This window comes from Adiantum capillus-veneris, chromosome 16 (assembly GCF_014529385.1).
Source record: "Adiantum capillus-veneris isolate H3 chromosome 16, ASM1452938v2, whole genome shotgun sequence".
NCBI classification, from domain to species: Eukaryota; Viridiplantae; Streptophyta; class Polypodiopsida; order Polypodiales; family Pteridaceae; genus Adiantum; species Adiantum capillus-veneris.
In genome coordinates, this window is record NC_140946.1 from 120196180 (window position 1) to 120211040 (window position 14861).

Consider the following 14861-nt stretch of genomic DNA (forward strand, 5'->3'; position numbering starts at 1 on the left):
CAGGACAACCTTGCAGATCTTTTCACAAAGGCATTGTCTCGTGAGAAGCTTGAAGCTTTCCGCAAAGCTTTGGGCTTACTCCCCTTTGTGGACTGATCCTGTCCTTAGGGCATGGCACTTCCCTTTAGTCATGTGCCAGCTCTCGTTCACCGCATCACTCCAAGGGGGATTTGTTACCATATACATGTGGTAGTGATGAGTGTGAACACACTAGGACTGCCGGGGCATTTTTTCCGTCTTTAGGAGGTTTCTTCCCCCGTGCATTGTATATACGCCCATCACTCTAGGGCTATCTATCTTTCCATTGCACACTAAGTAATATACTCTCTATTGTGTGCCTTGAGCTTCCTTCGTCTTCTCCAAGCTATGTGTGTTTCTCTGCAACCCTAATTCCAACAACTACGAGTGTCTATGGCATCACAGTTTTGGGGTATGACCCAGCGGGTGCTTACTAAATCACCCATAAGCATTAAGGATCACAATTTCATCTTTTATACTTTCAAGGAAAGAATTCCGCAATCTACCACACGGTAGCGGGAAAATTCAACTTTTTAAGTTGACTCTCATTATTCTGTACACGATTAACTAGGTTGGTTATCGTTACATGCTAGTTGCGCAATTCTACAAAGGGTCTTACCAAGGCGTTTGACTACGTAGCTTCTACCCAACGGGTTTGGATTGCGAAGGCAACACCCAGGGTTTCTAGTGCAATGTTGCTTGTTTTTTCACGTGTGGACGACGTGTTCCTCTGTATTTGAATACGGGTAAGTGAACATTCAATTCAATCTCCAGGTACGCATGTATTGATTTGGTGTTATTCCAATTTTTAGTATGCATTTCTTGGTTTTTTCAAGTCGTTTAAATATGCTTGAATAGTTCAGGGCCATGCCAAGGGCAGGTCAAAATAAGTATTTTGGGCCGTAGAGTCCAAAGTACATTATGCTATTACGAATCCACTTGTAGGATTCGCTTTGGCACATGTTGTCACATGGGATACAATATGGTCTAGGGACTCAAGGAGTTCGGTTTAGCCAGTGTGGAGCAAAGAATGAGGGTCCCTCTCACTCTTGTCATGAGTGTTTAGAGTTACCTCCACACACAAGTACATCTTGTACTTGAAGGATGTTCCTTTTTACACATCCTTACATGAGACATATTCCACATGTGGAGAATATACGAGTCTCTGGGTTGACACTAGCGCCATTATTTCAATTATGTGTCACGACAAAGCCCCTAGGTGCTGGTAGGTGCTGGTCACGTCTGTTTTCTCGACCATTTTTAGCATGACGTATCAGGAGCAATTTCGTGGCCAACAATTGTCGGATACTTAGAATGACTTGTTAAGGTACAAGTACTGCTAAACAACATTACAGATGGTTGTTTTAGCATATAACAAGGCTATGAGTTGTTATTGAAAAAGTTTCATTGTTTGCACTTAGAAGTGACTTTTGTTTCATCTCCTATGGTTCAGACGTTTCAGCAAATCTTGCAAAAGATTGCAACTGAAAGTATTTAGTTTCTTTTCAAAACTATTTACATTCCTCTTAATGTGTGCTAGGCACATCACATTTGCCATAAGTATTGGCAAAAATTACCACGGATATACAGGTTTGCATTTGTTTTTTGCTAAATGCATGCACACTAGGTGTTATGGGCCCTAGTGTTTAGCAAAGGCTGATTTGGAACGGCATGCATATTCCTCAAGTTGTTGCTTATGAAGCATTTTGCACTCTATGTGCAATATCTCTAGGAGATTACTTTTGGGTCTACTAATCACCAATAGAGGTCATGGCTTGGTTTGAGTGTTTGTGGATTTTTCAAGTTAACCACGATGATTATTCCGGACATGGTTGACTCCTCAACAATGTTACACGACATTGTGATCATTTACCAGTCAGCTGGGATGACTGTCTGTAAACCGTAAGGAAACACACCTCAATACTGTCAGCTATCCAAGGGGATAGGCAGATTACAAAGTGTAATCTTGGGCTAAAGGATATGCAAAGTGCGTACATTAGCACCAAGCATATCCAATTAATAAGCATTTATTGCTCTATTTGGAGTTTATTTACTATCCGTTAAAGCATGTTTGCGACTAGGTTTAGTCTCTTCATGTATAAGTCAGGTTCTCAACTTTGAACACTAGTTATGGTTGTTTATTGATGAAATTTGAGAACAAGTCAAGGACTTAAAACTTAGCTGATGAGTTACGTCAGCAAGTCACTTTCCAGGAAACTGAAAAAAGTTACACACTTTAGATTGAAACATGTGTTTCCTATTATGATCTAATGTGTTACCTAAGTAAATGAATGCTATCCATCTATGATGATTCATGCATTCTTGTATTCTACAGGCTAGGATAAAGGTTTGTTAGTGCATGCACACTAGGTGTTATGGGCCCTAGTGTTTAACACTCTTTTGTCTAAGGCGGCATGAGACTACATCTCCAGTTATTTCAAGGATGAAACCTCTCTTTCGAATGGAAGGAGTAAATCATCAATCATTCCTGTAACTTCAGTTATGAGCATGTTATAAACAAAGGTTTATATTCGGCAACTTAAGAAAGGACAATAGACATGCTAAGAGCATAAACTTGCTACGAGAATAAAATATAGGTGGCTACACCATTCAGAGGTGCTAAGAGCATACATTTAGGATATTCTAAATAGCATATGCACATTACAACTCTTGATATGATTCTTATGGTACGGTTTTAAGATGATTTGACTAGTCTACATTCAAGTCTATTGCTTTACAACTTTTGTGAAAACTTATTCTTCTCACTCTAGTTTTCGAGGACGAAAACTCTTCCTTAAGGGGGGAGTAATGTCAGAACAAGGGTCCTATGGGGCAAGGCCCAACCTAGGGGGTCAGGGACCTAGGCCAAGGGCCTGGACTACACCAGTGTGGACTGGGGATCCGCTTAGGGCAAGAGCTAGGAGCTAGGCCTATATAAAGGGCGGTAGGGAGGAGGATCCTACGTCTTAGTCTTCTAGGTCTTACAATATCAGCAGGGTAGCCTACAAGCAACAACATATTAGCTTGCAAACAAATATTCATAGGTAATATCACTTTTGTTTCATCCAATCAAGAAGCGATTGCACTCTTTTATATGGTACAAAATGATGTTTTGAATTTGATTATCATGTTGTTTTGGTTGCACGAGTATGTTCTTTTTGGCTATGCTCTAGACGATGTAGAAACCAATGTGTGAAACAGGATTTGTACAAGGTGTCATGATATTGGGATTGTGATCGTGTTGCAATTCCGATTATGATGGTTGTTACCATGAAGAGATTGAGATTGTGATTGAGATTGAAAGTGAGAGTGTGATTGAGATTGAGATTGTGCACAAGATTGAGAGTGAGAGTGTGATTGAGATTGCTCGAGGGTGGTCGAGAGGTTATGAAACAAGTTATGCTCCTCTTGTAACTATTATGCATTCAAAATCCTTATTTCATCTATTCACTTTGCGTACTCTGTACTTTTCATTATCAATGTATTTTGCTCTTTCGTGTCGCATCACAAATGAAGGGGATCTCCGCTAGATTTCACTTTTAATAAACAGAGATTTCCCAACATTGGGTAGACTCTCTTTCTTCAACGATGAATCATGACTTGGAGACCCCCTCTTTACAGTTCAATCCATTCAATAATGGCCCACTAACTTTAGAAACCAATCACAAAATGTTTTAGTGCAAAAAATCCACAAAATGAACCAAAATATATAAATAATAAATAAAAATCATTTTAGTCAACAAAAAGAGAAGGCACCTCTATAGCCTTTGCCCTTTGGGCAGGCCAAAAATGACTTATGGGAGCCCATAGAGTGGCTATGAGAGAAAGGGTTTGGCCACATCACCTACTGTTTTTATGTGTATCTATGCACATGATTGCACAAATTCACATCAGTGAATTTATGCACGTGAGTTGGATAGATGGAGTGTATTGCTAAGCATCAATGATGACTTTGAATCCAAGGGCATAGTATTTTGTCGCATCCCATTGACCTCCAATGAAAAATCATTTGACCTATTGCAAAGTCCCCCTAAGTTTGTATGTTGGTAGCATGTTCCAAACTTTGGAAAAATCGATGCAATTTAACATAACTTGAATCCACATAAATATATCAAAAAGATCAAAGAGGGCAATTGTAGCTCTGCCCCTTCTCTCCTTCCTATGTCAGTATAGACGGCAGTGCGTGCCACTTAGCCTAGGTTTAGACGAAGTGGTGGAAAAGAATGTAGACGGGCCTCGTGTTGAGGTGGCAACTAGGTTTAGACGAAGTGGTGGAAAAGAATGTAGAAGGGCCTCGTGTTGAGGTGGAAACCAATGATTCAAAGAGAAAAGTGAAGGAGGTTGCGGACTCACCAAAAATGTAGGGGACACACTCCTCTCACGAAACTCAAAATTGTCGCCTCCTCAGTCATCACAAAAGCGGGCATTCCATCTAATCTTGCGCTACTGCACTTCCAACCAGTAAGCTACTACCTGTGATAATTTTTATTGGCTAGAAAATCATGGCTTTTTTTCATGAGCTCTTTTGTCGCTACCTCCCATGAATAGGTGAGTGGAAGCAATCCAAGAAAGGATGGGCTGCCAAAGCACGATCAGAACCTGGTGGAAATTTTGAGCTCTTGAAACTTGCCCTCCACTCTTTGTTCACACAAAGTGGTGATACATCTTAGAAGGCCTGATGATGGTGATCTGTGATTGGCCATTCTAAAAGGTTTGCATGAAGAGGCATGTGGTGGTCATTTTGCCCAAGAGTTAACTGTGAAGAAGATTTTGCTTGCAGGGTATGTTTGGCCAAGTCTGCATGTGGATGTCCAACATTGGTGTAAAAGTTGTTACAATTGTCAGGTAAATGGGAATAGAAGATTGGTTTATGGTCCAAGGCAAATCGTGCTTGCAAATGGACCCTTTGAAAAGTGGGGCATTGATGCTATGGGTCCTCTGCCTAGGACAAAAAATGGTAAACTCTACATTCTAGTGGCTGTAGACTATATGACTAGGTGGGTGGAAGCACAAAGTGTGGCAAAGGTAAATGAGAGGACAATGAGCAAATTTGTCTACACTCACATTTGTTGTAGATTTGGCACACCTTTGGAGATTGTTTCTGATAATGGTCCAGGGTTTAGAAAGGGCTTGCTCATAGAAGTCTGTGAAGAAATTCACATTCTACATCATCATAGTACACCCTACTATCCCCAATCAAATGGTTTGGTAGAAAACGCTAATGGTGTCATTGCAGGCATCATTAGAAAGATGGTGAAAAACAAGACAAAGTTGTGGGATGACTTCTTGGATGGTGCCTTGTGGGCGTATCGAACCACATATAGGGAAGCCACGGAGTTCACACCATTTCACTTGGTCTATGGTCAAGAGGCTTCACAACCAATTGAGCTCAACATTCCAACAATGCGACTTCATGGCAAAGCAGCACAAGATGATCAAGAAGCATGGATGGATTGACTTCTTACCTTAGCTGAGCTTGAGTGGAAAAGAGAAGCAGCATACGAGTGCTACAAGAGGAAAGCCACACAGACGAAGGAAAAGCTTGACAAGAAACTGAAGGACAAAGGCATCAATGAAGGAGATCTTGTGCTAAGGTATGACAATCGACTCGATAATCGTTTTGATGCCAAGTTTGAAACTAGATGGCAGGGGCCATACATAGTCAAGAAGGCTTTCAATTCAAGTTACTATCAACTTATGGACTTGAATGGGAAAGAGCACTCCAGGAAGGTAAACGGGTATCGCTTGAAGCCTTATTTGAGTCGCCTTCTACCAAAGGATCTACCAAAGATCTGTCAAAGGGCAGCTGTCTCATGTAAGTATTGTTACATGAAGCATGAGTGTAACTCCAGCCAAAATTCTGAGGGGCCAAACAATGAAGATCTCGTCAAGGACTCTGAAGCACTCTCTTTGGAAAAGATGCTCTATGATGGTACATGAATATACCATCATCCTGGGGGAGGGCTAATGATAGCCGTTTTTCAGCTCTCCGTAATTGCCATAGTGAGTTAACCCACCCTACCAAAATCATCCAAACATTGTGGCTATCCCTACCATTTCACTGTATATAGGTGTGTGTGAGTTAGGAGACTTTTCCCATATCTTCTTAAAAACCCTCAATTAGCTAGTCACTGGGCTAGTTGAGCCAATATATATATATATATATATATATATATATATATATATATATATATATATATATATATATATATATATATATATATATATATATATATATATATAAGTATATTATGTCTCATTTGTGTGTAAATATTTCATTGTATATAGGGCCTAAATAAAAGGATTTTTCATAATTATTTTGGTATTTATTTAAATATTTCTACCTATGGTGTGTTATTTATGCTATGTACATTGACTCACTATTACCATATTTTTTCTTACCATTTTGCATACTCTTTATTCCATATAAAAATAATTTCATGCAAGCTTCTCTTATTTTTGGTGTAACTCCATCCCAACAAAAATCCAAAAAAACTAGTTCTATATTTTTTCACTATTGTGATTTTTTCCTTCCTACATCTATTCTCTATTACTCTCATAAATTAGACCACCAAAAATATTCATCTTTTTATGGTAGACTTATAATGAGAGAGATTTATTTTGACCCCTTTATATTTTTTCCACCTATATTATTTATATTTGACATGTACATATTTTTTTAGACCCCTCAATATTTGATTTTCTTAGTTGTACTATTCACTTATATCATGATCTCAACAATATCTTCAATTATAGACCTACCAAATAAAGTCAAGGGTATGTGGCATGCATGCATGCACTATGGGGGGCTCACTCTTGGAGGTATTCAAAAGAATCATCCAAAGAAGGACCTCACAAGGACTTTGTGCAGTGGAGAAAAACAGTCGGTTTTGCTGAATTTTTAAAGATCACATGCTCTCCGAATTTGAAAAAGTGATACAAACAAAAGTTGTAGCTCGTGGGCTGAACTTTTACCTCAAAATTTTTCATATTTTTTGGAGCTACGAGCTGTGAGCTATGATTTTATTGGTGGACCCCAGTTTGCCCATGCTATGCAGCCACACTCCCTCTTCCACTTTATCATTTTCCTCTTTCACACACACTTCTCCACTCATCATCCCCACCTCTCTGCACCCTACTCACCTTCTTCTCAACCTTGAAGAATAAGAGAAACTGTGCGCTCCTTGCCGCACTGTCGAAGCAAGGGACTTGCCAATACACCGTATGCGAGCCACAAACGGCTCCAAGCACACAACAAGCCTAAACTAGCAAGCTCAAGAAAACAAAGGGTGTGTCACTCACCGCTCTACGCTCGCCTTCGTGGTGGATTCCTCGCCGCGATGAAGAAGAAGCTGCAGTCGTGCCGCGCTCAACCGCTTCGCCGCCGTCGTGCCTTCGTAATGCTCGATCGCACACACACTCTCCCTCTCTCTCTCTCTCACACACACACACAAGGAGGTGAAGAAGAAGAAGAAGATGGAGATGGAGCAAGAGCACTCTTCAATTGCACAAATGAGAGAATGAGTAAAAATTAGGTTTAGTTGGCTTTTATAGGAGCTCACCCCATTCACACTTGGGCGCCCATGCTTAACCAACTAATCCCTTGAATGTCCAAGTTAAAGTGCGCCTCTCATCGGCGATCACTCTACCTTTCCCTATTGGTCCGACAAGCCCGGTACCTGACTCTACCAAATACATAATACGCGTCCATCGTAGGTGATGGGTGTCCGTGTGCCGTGAGGGTTAACATGCCCCCCTTCCTGATGTAGATTCCGTCCTCGGAAGCTATTGAGTTGAAGCTGGTTCGTCGAGGTGGAAGAGCATTTGAGATGAATGTCCTTAGCCTTCTTCAGTCACTGCAAAATCAAACAATATTGGCACAGTAATTGCATTCTCTTAAAAAGCATATGCAGTTTTAGGTAGACACATTGATTGGTCAAAGAATTTCAAACAATTTGTTAGCAATGAACATTAAATTTCAATGTAATCAAATGCATAAACAGATGTAAAGGTAAAAAATTAAACAAGTCTGGGGTCGCTAATTTGACGGTCGAAAGGCACTAGAGATCGAATATTAATACCATGGGTAAGCTTCTTAATTTTCTGTGGTCAATTAAGTTGTTTAATCGCGAGAGCCAAGTATTCATGTTCAAGGGCTGACTAGAGGCTATATCTAGAAAACTTTGTAGTTAAGCTACCATAAAAGGAATTTCTCATGAAATCATCGCCTGACTGATTACTTTTTCTTTGACCCCCCAAGGTCTTTTCACACTGATTCAATTTTGAAGTGGGTGCTTATTTTGTATGCCTTGGGTTTTTTGCTTCTCAAGGAAAAGCGCCCACACTGGGAACCTCTAGGGCTCTAGTACCATAGGCGATACATGTGAGTGAAGTACCAAATCAAGCCGAGATTTCTCTTCCAGCTTAAAATTTTACATTGTGGCACTTTGATTTTTTGCTTGTTCATTTTCAACATTTAAATTTTGTAACTTTGGGGGGTCATATAACATTGATACACTCCCCAGGCTCATCACATTAGTAAACTCCCTTTATAATACTTAAGCTAAAGGTCGATAGGGTTAAGCCCACTAGAAAGCCCTAGTACATTTCATACAATGCTGCCTAAATCGGATTAAGAACCTAAGTAACCATTGTTTATTAGGAAGGCATTCCCCATGGTATTAAGAGAAGATTTCTAATACCTAGCTTGGTCAAACTAGCTTAGTCGGACTGCTTGATTTTTAAACCTAGACAAGTGACTATGACAAAAGATTACATTGAATTAAATGTTGGATACTAAGCCAATGCGCTGAATAGTATGCTACCAATCACAATCAAAGCAGACAAACATGGATGCAAAAAAGATAAGGGCAATGCTAATGGACAAGAAACACCTGTTTGTGTTGATGGTCGCGCTTGATTTGAAGTGTGAACGAGAGAAAGGTTCCATGAAGGTCCAAATCCTATCAATAGCAACACGCTCCTGTACACACTAGGAAACAAAAGGAATACCTCCAGGAGGCACATCAGTGGGAAAAATTAAAACTCCTAAAAAACAAACTCAAAACACAATCTAGACCCCTAACCTACCTATCTGTCACCCCTTTTAGAATCAAGGAAAGAGGATATTATATAAACCGGGTGGCCACCCTAAGGCTAGGCCTCTATCCTCATCATCTAGATAAATAAAATCGTTGTCCGTGAGGCCATAGTCTTCCTCGGTCTCTATTAGTTCCTCTTCATCATCCTCTTGTGCAAGCATGCTAATCAAGAACCTCGTGATGCGTGGATACTCATCTTGTGCAAAAGAATAAGCATGTGCCATTGGAGACACATTCGCCACTGGGTAGGGATCACTAGTTAGCCATAGACGTATCAGCCATTCTAACTCCTCAAAATTTCTCTCACATGCAAGGCTCTCTATCAAATCCCATTCGCAAGAAAGTATAGGGTAGCATACGTAGAACACTTGTTGAAAAGACAAGGGGTACCTTTCATCAAAAATAGAAGTGCATGCCTCTGGTGAAGTAGCCATTTCTGACAAGACAGATAGATTTGGTTAGGCCTTTAAAACATAAGAGTTGTTTTTGTGTGTTGCTTGACTTGACACGGTGAATTTGGACTTATATGTAAGATCTGATAGGGTGCTCTCTCATTGCTAGGCGCTCTTGCTCTTTACTATTTTTGTTTTTTTTGTGAGTATAAGGCTATATATATACATTCCCTAAGATCGGAGATTAAGAGGTCAGGGAAAAAGGTTGAGAGGGAAGCAAGTGAATGATGGATGTCCACAAACACTCCCCCCTTCCTTGGGTAGATCATACCGTTTGAAATGAGCTTGTCACCCTTTGAAACCAATTGTTCCAGTTGGTAATAGGTGAGGATTTTTGCCAGTAGTTTTCTATTACCCTAGGTGCCTCGTCAAGTTGTAAGGGTGGTAAGGTACTCTCCCAGGATTTTATTTGCAACGTTGTTGTAGGTGGTGAACTTACCTCGGAAGGTGCAAACTCTTTCGTGCTTGGATGGATATGTACAGTGGTAGGTGGAGGTTGTGTCGAAGCTTCTATTTGCATATAGGAACTACATGAAGAGCAAGAAGCTTCATTTGATTTCCCTGTTCCTGAGCTAGGTGGAACAAATCGTTCTTTCTTTGGTACCCAAACTAGCTCTAGAACGGGTGTGTAACATTCCATGATTTTTTCCTTTCTGCGATTTTCAATTTGTTTTGGAGCCACAGGATTGGGTTTACATGGGCCAGGTGACAGGTAAGAGTACACTTTACGTTTGGGCACCCAGATTTGATCATTTCCTTGATAGTAGCCTGGGGCTTCCAATAGTCGTTTAGGGATCCATCGCAACATTTTCTTACTTTTCTTGGAGCGAGTGGTACGGTTCTTACTAGGTTTCCGTTTTTTTGCATCAACCATGCTCACTACAGAGGTTTTAGGGACCCAATTGTATGTTTTCTCTGTTATATTAGGATGGTTCTTGTGTGTCTCAAGCTTTCTTTCAACTACATTAGTTGAAGCTCTAGAGAGTTGGGCTATGGGGACGTGTGGTTCAACCTCCTGGACATGCAATGTCTTGGGTTTTATTTCCTTGGGCAATATCTGAGGGACTATGGATTGAGTGGTAGGGCTAAGAGTTGGTTTTTGCGTTGTAACACCCCCAGTCCCCCAATCAATAGTGCATTTGGTGGCTATCATCCACGTGCGGCCTAGGTTTATATTACCCTCCATAGTTCCAGTAGGCATGACCAAAAAGTCTTGAGCTACCACCCCATTGTCATAACTGACAGAAGTGTGCCAGATTCCAAAAACCGTAGTTTTTTTCTTGTTGACACCCTTGACTTGGATAATACTCTCAGATAGAGGTGGCTTCCCTAACTGACACCACACCCCATAGGATAGCAGATTGTATTTAGCACCCGTGTCCAATAAGGCGTTATATAGCACTTTTCCATAGGCACTATTTAACTCAATGGGGTATCGTAGAGGTGTGTCAGAGTCCAACCCATCCTCTTCGATTTCCACGTGGAATGCATTTGTGACCCCAAGGTTAGCCTCTCGTTTTTGTCTTATACGTTGTTGTCGCTCCTTAGCCTCAGCTTGAGCTTGTATCTTGTTTAACTCGGTTTGTGCTTTGGCGGCCTTCTTTTGATGAATGGCCCGTAGTTCCTCTTGGCTTAAAGGATCATAATATCTTTTGAATTTACTCCCATTGAGGAATCCAATGGTTTCAACTCCATCAAGAGTTTCCACACGAAGGGTACCTTGTGGGGTAATTTCACATACTCTATATGGTCCTTTACCAGCATATTTCAACTTTTTCTTCTCTTTACGTACTCCATACATAAGGACTTTATCACCAACTTTGATATCCTTGTCCTTCACATGGCGATCAAACCACTTCTTTCTCCTATCCTTTTCCACAAGAGCATTTCGCACAGCCAACTGTCTCTCTTCGTCTAGTTTTTCTAAGATAAACAAACGCTCGGTTAAGGGGTTACCATTCCATCCTTCTTGCGAAGCTACCCTAAGACTAGGAATGACAAACTCCCAAGGCATAACCGCTTCTTGGCCGTATACCATTTTGAATGGCGTACAATTAATAGCCACTTTATAAGCAGTACGATAAGCCCATAGAGCAGATGTCAACTTCAAATCCCAATCAGTGCGATGAGCTTCTACCGTCTTGGTTAAAATAGAGATTAGAGTCTTGTTGGTGCTCTCGGCTTGTCCATTAGCTTGCGGGTAATAAGGTGTAGACTTATGGTGGGATATCATAAAGGTCGTGGTAAGCTCTCTTATTACCTCATTTATAAAATGGGTACCATTATCACTAACAATTTCAAAAGGGCAACCAAATCTTGTGATAATGTTCTCAAAAAGAAACTTAGCTGTTGTCCTCGCGTCAGCTTTTTGTGAAGCCTTAGCTTCAGCCCACTTTGTTACATAGTCCGTAGCAACTAGAATATATCGAGATTGAGTGTTGTGAGCTGCGGGACTAATTGGACCTACAAGTCTAAGCCCCATTTTTCAAATGGTTGGGTTACTTTAATAGGATGTAAGGGCATTCTGTCCTTGCGCTGTGTGGTCTTGTAACGTTGGCACTCATCACACCCTTTTGTAAAAAGTGATGCATCCTTAAATAAAGTTGGCCACCAATAGCCTGATTGCAGCACCTTTCTAGCAGTCAGGTCCCCTGAAAAATGTCCTCCTGCTATGCCCATATGTGCTTCTTGCAAGATATACAAATATTCATCCTCGCGGGCACAACGCCTAAGAATATCATCCTTGCCTAATCTATACAGGGTTCCGGCAATCAAACAATAGGGTTCACATTCTTTTACTAGCCTTCGAGCGATATCCTTACGAAGTTCCTTGGGTGGAAAACCATTAACTAAAAAGTTAACAATGTTCTCACTCCATTCAGGCATAGTCTCAACTATGAATAGGGAAGTATCGGGTAATTCATCATCAACTCCTGTAGGGGCTTCACCATTGGGTATGCGAGACAAATGATCAGCCATGACGTGCCTTTTACCGGGTCTCACTACAATCGTGAAATCAAACTCAAGAAGAATTAACAACCATCGTGTGATTCTTCCTGTGGAGCATGGCTTGTTTACCAGATACAGCAACGCTTGATGATCCACATAAAATACAAACTTGTTTGCCAGAAGGTAGTAGCGAAATTTCTTTACTGCATAAACCATTGCCAAACCTTCTCGCTCTGTAGTGGTGTAGTTCCTTTCAGCATCGTTCAATTGACGGCTTGCAAAGCTAATGGGATAGTCCAATTTATGTTCTCCTGGTTGAGTGAGAACACACCCAATAGCAAAGTTTGATGCATCAATATGCATATGGAAAATGACATCCCAGTTAGGTGTCCTTAAAATCGGAGCACTTGCTAGTGTTTTCTTCAATTGTTCATAGGCCTGGTCACACTCTTCAGTCCATTTAAATTCAATGAGAAGCTTGTACAAAGGACGTGCTATCTCAGCGAAAAATAAAATAAACCGTCGATAATAACCCACGTGTCCCATGAACCTTTGAACTCCCTTGTAATTGGTTGGTGGTGGTAACTCTAGAATCACTTTAATTTTGCTCTCATCAGTTGAGATACCATTCTTGGATACTATATGCCCTAAAATAACTCCATGCTTGACCCAAAATTGGCATTTGAACGGGTTCAATGAGATACGATATAACCTACATTTTTCAAACACCTTCCGCAAACATGATAGATGTTCTTTCCAAGAAGAGTAAACACAAAGGTCGTCTAAGAAAGCTTCACAAAACTCTCTCAAATATTCTTTAAAAGCAGTGTTTATTAATCGTTGGAATGTAGCAGGGGCATTTGTTAAGCCAAAAGCCATCACACGAAATGCAAACACGCCAAATTCTGTGATGAAGGCAGTTTTAGCTTGGTCCTCTAGCGCTATCGTGATTTGGTTGTAGCCTGAGTACCCATCTAGAAAGCTATAAGCTTCCTTGCCTGCAACTCTTTCGAGTACATGTTCGGAATATGGTAGGGGGTAATGGTCTCTTCTAGTAGCTGCATTAACTTTTTTGAGGTCCACGCACACCCTGAGTTTCCCATTCTTTTTTGGCACGATAACTATTGGCGACACCCATTCAGAGTGTTCAATAGGATATATGAACCCACATTTGATAAGCTTTTCTAGTTTTTCTTGAATGATCTTTGCGTACTTAGGATTCATCGGGTAGGGTCTTTGTTGTACGGGCTTCGCAGTGCTAATCATAGGGATTGTATGTTGGACCACAGAAGGCGGAACACCTTTCATATCATGGTATGTCCAAGCGAATACGTCCTTGAATTCCTTGAGAAGCTCTTTGAGGACCGCCTCTTCAACTTCTGTGAGGTCTTGGGCAATAAAAACAGGTTTTGATTCTTCACCGGGGTCAGCTAATTCTATTTCTTTAACTATTGCCGGACCATCATAGATTCCATTATTCCCATCGATAGGTATTCTTTGGGCTTTTGTGTACACAACCTTTGCTTCCCCTGTGGTGTAAGATTTGAAATGTTCTGGTGCAGGATGCAAATCTGTGGATTCGGGTTGTGCGTTGGTTTGTGCTTCCATTTCTGCTTTCTTGTGTTGTCGAGCTAACTCTTGGTTTTGACGCCTCCTTGCAGTGCGGCTCAACTTTGGCTTGTCTATGATCTCTAATTGGGCTATGTCATGGGGTCGTGGTCTACACCACATAACATTTTGGAGATATTCACCCCAATTGTCTACCAATTTTCGATGAGCATCACATGCTCCTATATAACTAAGCCATTCTGCTGAGGATCTCTTCTTGTTTATCCTAGCACGTACATTGGCTCGATATCGACGCCTCTTAAGGTTTTTCTTTTTCTTATTTGAGACCTGTTTTTGATTTGCATTTAGATCTGGCTCACTAAAGGAGTCCTCGTTGGTGTCCTCTTCACTCTCGGAGGAGCTATCATCGGTTGATGTGCTCGATCCTTCCGAATGTTTTGACTGTGAACTTGCTCCACTCTCTAATTCATGAGATTCAGAATCCGTTTCACTCTGGGAGTCAGTGTCCAAGTCGTGTTGGTCAAAGTCTTCTATTGAGCTATCGGTGTCACTGTCAGATTGGTCCACAATTGCCTTGCCCTTAGAAGATGCATGTATGGCACTTATCATGTTCAGAGGTGCAATTTGTGGTACCTCTTCCCCCTCTGGTGTGACCCAAGTGGTTCCTCTATTTCCCCAGGTATCTATGGTTGCAGCTAGGTGTACCCAATCCACATTGTCCGACTCAGTCATCCCAGGTAGGATATCCATATAAGGAGAATCTTGGCCAATG